This window comes from Gallus gallus, chromosome 2 (genome assembly GCF_016699485.2).
Source record: "Gallus gallus isolate bGalGal1 chromosome 2, bGalGal1.mat.broiler.GRCg7b, whole genome shotgun sequence".
Taxonomy (NCBI): Eukaryota; Metazoa; Chordata; class Aves; order Galliformes; family Phasianidae; genus Gallus; species Gallus gallus.
This window is the reverse complement of record NC_052533.1, coordinates 147,731,578-147,741,319: the sequence shown is the minus strand read 5'-3', so window position 1 is coordinate 147,741,319 and position 9,742 is coordinate 147,731,578. Positions and strand designations below refer to the sequence as shown.

At 49.7% G+C, this 9,742-nt stretch overlaps 1 long non-coding RNA gene across 1 annotated transcript; it reads left to right on the top strand.

Moving 5' to 3' along the window:
- Positions 1–245: 245 nt before the first annotated feature.
- Positions 246–2,915, top strand: LOC107052823. The gene is made up of 2 exons (XR_001465551.2): positions 246–1,412; positions 1,598–2,915. It is a non-coding gene; the product is annotated as an uncharacterized LOC107052823 (long non-coding RNA).
- Positions 2,916–9,742: the final 6,827 nt, after the last annotated feature.

Sequence of the window (9,742 nt, the reverse complement as noted above, 5' to 3'; positions counted from 1 at the left end):
TCCAGGCCCTACCAATGGATGGGGAGGGGGGTACTCCAGGGATGGGGCAGCAGGAAGGGGTGAGGGGGGTGGGAAGCTGCTGGCTTCACCCCAAGGAGACACTGCGATGGGGTTGGGGGCTGCAGGGGGTGGGAGGTCCATTTTTGGGCAGGTTCATGCTGGGTGGTTCCCTTTGCTTGTAGAAATTCCTGCCCTGCGTGCGGTGAGGTGGGAAAATGGGGGGAAGTTTGGGTGGAAAAGGGGTGGGAGGGAAAAAAAAAATAGGCATAAAGAAATAGAAAATGGCTGTTTTGGGTTTAGCTCCTGGCTGTCTGCGCTGCTGAGCCTGGTCTGAACACAGCTGGCAGCTACGGGGCTAAGGAGCTATGGGGCTGAGGAGGGAGCAGAGGGTCACTGCAGGGATTTGGGGATGCAGAGGTTCAGGGTGAGGTTTTTTTTCCCATCTCCATGCTCTGGATCTGTGGGGCTGCCATGGGATTTGCACCAGAATGGGACAGTGCAGCAGTGGGGCTCTATGCTGGAGCACCCGGAGGGGCTGGTGTTGGGCTCAGGCACCTCAGGGTCCTGGTGATGGGTGCTCAGGTACCCAAGGGTCCCAGTGATGGAGACTTGGGCATCTCAAGGTCCTGGTAATTGAGGCTTAGGAACCTCAGTGTCCTGGTGATAGAGGCTCAGACGCCTCAAGGCCATGGTGATGGAGGCTCAGGTACCAAAGAGACCTAGTAATGGAGGTTCAGAAACTGCAGGATCGCAGTGACTGAGTCTCAGGCACCCAGGGATCCTGTGGTTGAGGTTCAAGAACCTCAGGGATCTGCTGATAGAAGCTCAGGTATCTCTGGATCCTGGCGATAGAGGCTTGGGAACCTCAGGGCTACGGTTGTGGAGGCTCAGGCTCTGAAAGATCCCAGTGATGGAGGCTTAGGCTTTTCAGGGTCATGGTGATGAATGCTCAAATACTCAAGGGTCCCTGTGATGAAGACTCAGGATCCCAGGGATCCCGTAGTTGAAGCTCAGGAGTCTCGAGGTCCCAGTGATGGAGTCTCAGGTACCCAAGGGTGCCAAAGGTGGAGGCTCAGGAACCTCAGGGTCCTGGTGATAGAGGTTCAGCACAGCAGGACCTGGTGGGAGATGAGACACAGGAGCTGCTGTGAACACGGAACCTATGGAGGCTATTTCAGTCCCCATTAAGGCCATTAAACACAGAACCCACTTGGAGCAATTCACGCGCCTGTCTGAACACCATGAAATCCTCATTCCTATCCCAGTGGTTGCCAGGATCCTCGTGGTTTGCAGCTCCACTCCTGGTTTATGGGAGCTATTAATATCTCCCCAGCATTTAAGGGCGCAGGTAGAGATCTCTACCTTTGTGCTTGGCAGTCTGCACTCTTCCTTGAAGAATTAAGGGAATGAAGGTAAAGATGAGATCCTGATATTTTTTGTTGTATTATTTATTTGTTTATTTATTTATTCCTTCCTTCCTTCCTTATCCATGAATCAACTTCTGTTTTCAGCCCTTCTCTGGAGCAGAATGAGCTTTTGTTTAAAGCGATGAGCTGCAGAGATGTTGGCTTCTTGTGTTTATGTTTTCCATTTCCAGGCAAAGCCCATCTCGGAGCCCCTTGAGCGCAGGTCTGGGAACTGAACATCCCAACCACAGCGAACAGAGGATCAGAATAGAAGATTGCTTTTACACAGGGGATTTTGCAGCATGAGCTTGGCTTCTGATGTCCATCCAAAGCACGCAGGCAGAGAAGGAATGCTCTGTTTTCAGTCTGCAATGGAGTCACTGTTTTAATTTTAGCTCCTCCAGAGCAAAGATGTAACCAAGCTGTTACCAAAGCAAAGCACCTTATGGGGGCTGGAAGAGGCAGAAGGACTGAACCTCCCCATCCAGCAGTGTGTGGGAACCAGGACTTGAGGCACCACAAAAACTGGCGAAGCTGAGCACTCAAAATCTGTGCTTCCTTCTTAAAAAAACCCCAAAAGATTCATCCCTGCTCACGGATGTCCTTTCCCAGAGGCAGAGCTGTGCACAGAGATCCCAATCTCCCAAGCAGGGAGGGCAGCCAGCACAGAACAAACCCCAAACCACTTAATGGATGCCACTTTCCCTTTGTAAGACTGGCGCTGTTCAGTCAATAAGTCACAGATTTCTGTTTATTGGGTATGGTTTGCTGCTCCTCTCTTTGGCCATATTGTGAAATTCCCGAGCCTCGTTGCACTGAAAGGTTTTGCAAATGTTTTTAGCCATGAGCCTTTGAGCTTGCAGGTCGCGCAATGGAAATGTTGCAATGGATCTTTGCAGGTGGTGTTGCAATTATGTTAGCCTGGGACCGAGAAATGTGGAGCAGACAGCAAAGGTGGCATGATCCAAAGTGTCTGCAAAGGGGACGGTGGGGACAAGAAGACATCATATGGCCTTGTGTGGCCGTAGCCAGAAGATGGAATGGGGCTATTCAATCCCTGCCCAAACCACCCCTATTTCAGCAGGTAAAAGTGGAGGGCAGAAATAAATCTGATGGCAAAGAGCTGGGAATGGCAGCACCGATTATTGCTCTCATTTCTCCCCTTCCCCAAATTCATGTATTTAGGTCTGTGTGCATGTGCCAGCAGCAAGACTGCAGGCAAGAAAAAGGGCAGAAAAATAGACATCATAGCAGAAAACTGTTGCCCACTTGATAAATTAAGGTGGCTTTTCCTTTAGGATTTTGCAGCAGTTTCTTTTCCTGTTGCTGACATTTTCCTCTCTGGTTTCCATCTAACCCAGGAGACATCTCCTTCCCTAGAGCTCCTAGTCGTGCTATTGTCAGCAAAAAAAATAGGATTCGAGAGTTTGCTTGCCCTTGGGAAGCAGATTTCTTTTTTTGCAAAAGTTAAAATAGCGAAAACTTTTTTTTTTTTTTTTTTTTTTTTTTTTTTTGAGAAGAAGCAACTTTCTTCGGTGATAAATAGCTGCTGAGCTCGTGCAGAGCAGGGCGGGGGGCTGAAGGATGCAGGATGCGAACCCTGGGATCCTGAGCTCAGCCCTAAGGGCTTTTAGGAGGATTAGCGGTGCCTCTTTGGTTTCGAGCTTGGATTTAATAACCTGACACCATCTTGATTGAATTGCTTTTCCTTTTTCCCTGATGCTTTCCTTCTTCCTCGGACACAAGTTAGTTCTCACTACTGTCTCGTACAACGGTGCTGTTGGAACTGTCTCTAATGGGAACTGTGCTTACTTCTTCTGCTGCTATTTGGCCCATGGCACTCCTCCTCCTGATGCTTTGCATCAGCTCCTGGTCTTTTTCCACTGCAAATGAAGAAAGAGTGGTAAAATGCATTGGAACAGGCTGCCCAGGGAAGTGGTGGAGTCACTGTCCTCAGAAGTGCTCGAGAAACATAGAGATGTGGCACTGAGGAACATGGTATAGTGGGCAATATTGGTGGTAGGTGGAAGGTCTATCAAGAAAGACTTCAGGGGACTGGGGCGGGTAGTTGATGGAGCTGGCGTGCAGGTGGTTTTCCCTTCTGTACCTTCAGTGGCAGGAAAGGGTACTGAGAGGATCCAAAAAACCCACCTCTTAAATAAATGGCCCAGAGGTTGTTGCAAATCTCTGTGAGATGACTCCCACAACTGGAATACTACCATTGATGGGTATCGGCTCTTTAGAAGGGATAGGCGAGGTAGGAAGGGTGGGGGAGTTGCCCTCTATGTCAAAGAGTGGATAGACTGTGAGGAGCCCCCTCTGAGAAACAGTCAGGAACAGGTCGAGAGCCTGTGGATTAGAATTAGGGATGGGACTAATAAAGGTCAGCTGGTGATAGGGGTATACTACAGGCCACCTGATCAAGGGGAGGCTGTTGACAAGGCTTTCTTGCTCCAGATGTGGGAGGCATCGTGCTCACGGGCCCTCGTCCTGGTGGGAGACTTCAACCATCCAGACATCTGTTGGAAAGACCACATGGCGAGCTGCAAGAGGTCCAGAAGGCTCGTGGAATCCATTGATGACAACTTTCTGGTCCAGGTAGTGGACAGACCAACCAGAGGTGAAGCGTTGCTGGACCTGCTGCTCACCAATGCGGAAGAGATCATCAAAGATGTCAACGTTGGAGGCAGCCTGGGCTGCAGCGACCATGCCCTGGTTGAGTTTGTGATCTCGAGGGATGTGGGCCTGGCAAAGGGTGGGGTTAGGACCCTGAACTTTGGAAGTGCGAACTTTAAGCTGTTCAATGGATTGTTGGCCAAGATCCCCTGGGATGCTGTCCTTAAAGATAAAGATGTTGAGGAGAGCTGGCTACTCTTCAAGGATGCCCTCCTGAAAGCACAAGAGGTCTCCATCCCTCTGAATAGGAAGGTGGGCAGACGAGATAGGAAACCGGCATGGCTCGGCAAGGACCTGCTGGGCACACTGAGGGTGAAGAAAGGTGCATACAAGCTCTGGAAACAAGGGTGTGTCACCTGGGAAGAGTACAGGGATGCTGTCTGGACTTGCAGACGTAGGATCAGGAAAGCCAAGGCGCAGGTAGAACTGAACTTGACGAGGGATGTGAAGAACAATAAGAAGACATTCTATAGGTACATTGGCCAGAAGAGACAGGCCAAAACAGGTGTACCTTCTTTAGTAAATTTAAAAGGAGAACTGGCTTCAATGGACGAAGAGAAAGCTGAGGTACTGAATGAGTTCTTTGCCTCGGTCTTCACTGGTGGCCAGGATTCCAGTCTTTCTCACGTCCCTGAGCCCTGCACCCCCAAGCCTCCAGGTGGGGACCAGGGAGGTAAATCCTCCCCCACTGTAAGGGCAGAGCAAGTCCGAGACCGCCTCATGAGACTGGATGAGTACAAGTCTTTGGGGCCGGATGGCGTGCATCCCAGGGTTCTGAAGGAGTTGGCTGAGCTGGTTGCCGAGCCGCTCTCCATCATATTTGAGAAGTCATGGCTGTCAGGTGAGGTCCCACATGACTGGAGGAAGGGTTACGTCACTCCCATTTACAAGAAAGGGAGCAAGGAGGACCCAGGGAACTACAGGCCAGTGGGTCTCACCTCTGTGCCTGGGAAGATCATGGAACAGATCCTCCTGGATGACATGCTCAATCACATGAGGAATGAGCGTGTGATCCGAGACAGCCAGCATGGCTTCACCAGGGGAAGGTCATGCTTAACCAATCTTGTGGCCTTCTATGATGGAGTGACGGTGTTGGTGAATGAGGGGAAGGCGACCGATGTCATTCACCTGGACTTGACCAAGGCCTTTGACATGGTCCCCCACCACATCCTTATCTCCAAATTGGAGGGATGTGGATTTGATGGGTGGACCACTCGTTGGATAAGAAATTGGTTGAAAGGCCGCAGACAGAGGGTGGTGATCAATGGTTCTGTGTCCAGGTGGAGGCCAGTAACGAGCGGAGTCCCACAGGGGTCTGTCTTGGGACTGGTGCTCTTTAACATCTTTATCAATAACATCGACAATGGAATCGAGTGCACCCTCAGCAAATTTGCTGACGACACCAAACTGAGTGGTGCGGTTGACACGGAGGAAGGAAGGGATGCCATTCAGAGGGACCTTGACAGACTTGAAAAGTGGGCCCGGGTTAACCTAATGAGGTTCAACACGGCAAAGTGCAGGGTTTTGCACTTGGGCCAGAGGAACCCCAGGCATCTGTACAGACTGGAAGGAGCAGTCCTTGAGAGAAGCTCTGCAGAGAAGGACCTGGGGGTTCTGATGGATGACAAACTTAACATGAACCAGCAGTGTGCTCTTGCAGCTTGGAAAGCAAATGGTATCCTGGGCTCCATCATGAGAGGGGTGGCCAGCAGGGACAGGGAGGTGATTGTCCCTCTCTACTCTGCTCTTGTGAGGCCCCATCTAGAGTACTGTGTCCAGGTATGGAGCCCCCAGTACAAGAAAGACAGAGAGCTGTTAGAGAGGGTCCAGAGAAGGGCCACAAAGATGATCAGGGGGCTGGAGCACCTCCCCTACGAGGACAGGCTGAGGGAGCTGGGCTTATTCAGACTGGAGAAGAGAAGGCTGTGGGGTGACCTCATTGCAGCCTTTCAGTACCTGAAGGGAGCCTATAAACAGGAAGGGAGTAAACTCTTTGAAAGGGTAGATAACAGCAGGACAAGGGGGAACGGTTTTAAGTTGAAAGAGGGAAGAATTAGGATGGATGTTAGGGGGAAGTTCTTTACCAGGAGAGTGGTGAGGTGCTGGAATGGGCTGCCCAGAGAGGTTGTGGATGCCCCGTCCCTGGAGGTGTTCAAGGCCAGGTTGGATGAGGCCCTGGGCAACCTGGTCTAGTAAATGGGGAGGTTGGTGGCCCTGCCCGGCAGGGGGGTTGGAGATTCATGATCCTTGAGGTTCCTTCCAACCCAGGCCATTATGTGATTCTGTGATTCTGTGTGATGGTTGGGCTAGATCATCTTAGAGGTCTTTTCCAACCTTTATGTTTCTGTGATGCTGTAAGATGCTCCATCTTCCTCTCAGGTACCTGCACATTTCTCACCTGCCATCCGAGCAACTCTTCTTTGGAGAAACAGCTCTCTGGGACTAGACTTGTCAAAATGGGAGGCAGAGATTTCTTGGCAGCTGGAGTGTGGATTGAAGTCTTCTTTCTAATTCTTGCTGCTTGTGATGGGCCAACTCAAGATGTTTTCATGGTTTTGTGCTTAGGTCCAAGCAAGACAGGTCTGTGCTACTGCCTCAGAAGAGATCCCCATGCTGCTCTTCTCCCATGGTCCTTCATTCCATTGCTTATAGTTTTGTGGGTATGAGGTGAATCTTATTAGAGGCCATATCAAGCAGAAAACCAAACCAGAATGAAAAAAGAGAAGGAGGAAGAAGAAACAGAGGTGGAGAAGGAGGAAGGGGAGAATGGAAGAAAGAAAAGGGGAAAGAGAATGGAAAAAGGGGAAGAGGAAGGAGAAGGGGAAGGGGAAGAGAAAGGAGAAGGGGAAGGGGACATCAAGCATACCTGATTTGATATTATTTTTAATATTATTAAATGGGAGTAAAATATAAAATTATCTCTTTTTTCCATTCTCCTTCCCCTCTTCCTCCTACTTCTCATTGACTTTCTCCTTTCTTGTTCTTTTTTTCTCCTTCTCCTTCTTCTTCTCTTCCTCCTCCTTCTTCTTCATTGTCTTCCTTTTTAATATTGCTATACATAAACATTTCCGTTTTCTTCAATAGCTCATATTTTCTAAGCCTTTACAGTATAATTTCCCACTTCCTTCTGGATTCTCACAATTTTTATGTTTTTATTAATGTGTTACCTTCAAGACTCGATGCAGTGCTCCATCTGAGACCCACAGGTACCCCACAGAGGAAAATTACACCACTTTCCTATGCAGGATGTTCCTGTTAATGGATTCCAGGCTATGCTGGAGGATCCAGGGTTCCCTGGAGATCCCTATGCCTTTGGAAACTGGGAGGAGGTGGCAGAAATGTCGATGCCTCCCACTCACCCTTGTCGTCAGGTCCCAGCAATCTGCTGGTGCAGCGCTTAATGAAGTTTCGTGTTTTCGCTTGTCTCAGCACGTTTAGCCACTGAGAGACTCCAGACTAAACCACGATGAGACCATGATTTCAAATGTGTGAGCAGCTTAATTGGGTCCTATTGCACACTTGTCGCTGGATCCGCAGTTCTAGTGATGTTTAGGGCCATTAGAGGGATTAGCACCATGTTTATTCTGGGCGGAAAGAGACAATTTAATTTCTCTTAAATGTGCCACCCTCCCTGGGGCATTTTCACGCAGACACCCTGCCAGCCCAGCGCCAAAAACCCACACTTGCATTTTACTGTTTTTTTAATTAAATTAGACTTACAAACAAATGTCATACAAGCATAGTGTTACGAACAAAGAACGAGTGCTGTGAATTCCTGCAGCTTTCAGATGCGCTGTTTGTAACAGGGGTCGATGAATAGGTAATGCTTCCTTACAGAGTGCTGGAAAGGAACAAGAATTTTAGTGATGCAGCATCCTACACGGGAGTACTCCATGGCTCAAGGCATGATGCTCTTGTCTCTTCCCTATAGAAGAACCAGTTCATGATAAAAGTGCTATCCTTGCTCCTCCACACCCCTTGCCCACCAAACTCTCCTATATGGAACACCCAAGGAGACTCCAAAGAGCATCCAAGAAGCATCAAAGGGAGCCCAAGATCCTCCAGAACTACCTTGCCCCATACTTACCTTTTCTAGTGATGTATTTTGGTATAGGTTGGTAAAATGCTGCTTTCAGCTCATTTGTTTCCAAGGCTGGGTGTTATGGGAGTGGTATTTTGGCACGGATTGGCAAAACGCTGCTTTCAGCTCATTTGTTCCCAACATGGGGTGTTGTGGGAGAGGTGGATGCATGGCTTCCCTCTGTTAAAAATTAGCTTTCCCTGTGCATGTGCTGAATTAATTTTAATTCAGAGCAGCTCATTCTTTCTCATTTATGCAAGCCACTCAAATCTCTGTGCCAGCACCAGGGAGGGTGCAAGCAGCTGGGAGTGGAGGAGGCTGCTTTTGGCACAAGTGCCAGTTCCTATTTGTGTGAAGTTGTTACAAAATTCTGGGTGAGGTTCAGGGATCAATCGATGCTGATCAGAGGTTTCCATCTCAGATCTGCCCTCTGGTGCCCCTTCCCTACCCCACAGGATTGCACAAGAGGATGCATATTTGTTTTGCAAAGGGCTTTGGGGGAAGAAAAGAGGCTCTCTGACTGTGTTGTGTTATGGCCTTGTTTAACGAGATGGGATTTATTCTCTTAGGGAAGAATGGAATTATGAAGAAAACAAACTCCTTGAGGAAAATGTCCATATAAATGATGTTATTCACTGCTTGTGCTTTCGATTTTATGGATGTGCTTTGTAGGTACTCCTGATTTATGCGGGTAGCATAGGTCCACCTGACTTTCAAGATGGGACATGTGGGATAGTCCAGGTCATAAAAAAGTCCTTTTAGGGTGAGAAAGTTGCCAGTTACCCCATTATATTGAGCAGGGCACCATGCTGGGGCTGGGATGTAGGGAAAGGTAGATTATAGAATCACAGAATGGATGAGGTTGGAAGCACCTCTGAGTCCATGTGGTCCAGCTTCTGCTTGAGAAGGGCAGTCCCATGCCCAGGTGGGGTAGGAGATCTACAAGAGCAGTTCCTCAGGGTCCTATCTGGTCCCCGTGCTGAGTAATGGTCTGAGAGAGCTCCTAGGATACAGTTTGTCTCTGGGCCTCTTGGCCTGGCATTGGACACTTCTGGTTGTACCTCCCTGCAGGGATTTATAACCATGAGTGGAATCCTCCTCAGCCCCCCTACCCCCAGGCTGAGAAGCCCCAGCTCTCTCAGCCTCTCCTCCCAGCAGAGCTACTCCAGGCCCATGGTCATTTTGATGACCCTTCACGGGACTCTCCAATGGATTCTGACTTAGATGGGACTAGTGGAGCTGGGATCAGAGAGTGGTGGGGTAAAGGAGATAGGGACAGGGTATGATCACCTCCGTGAGGCTGATGTTTGGAAACAGCTGGGCCACACTGGGGTGGAGACAGAGGGCAAGTGAGATAGCCGGGGTGGGGGACAGGGGGAAGAGAGAGCCAGACCAGGACGGGCTGGGATGGAAGAGAGAGAACAAGACCCAGGCCTACTGAAGGCTTCAGAATGCACGCTAGGCCGCAGCCTCCTTCGTTGCCAAGCAACGCTCGCAGAGACCCGCGGGCGTCACGTGACGGTGCGAGGTCACGTGAACGACCGGAGCGGCCGTCGCGGGGTGATGACGTAACGTGTGT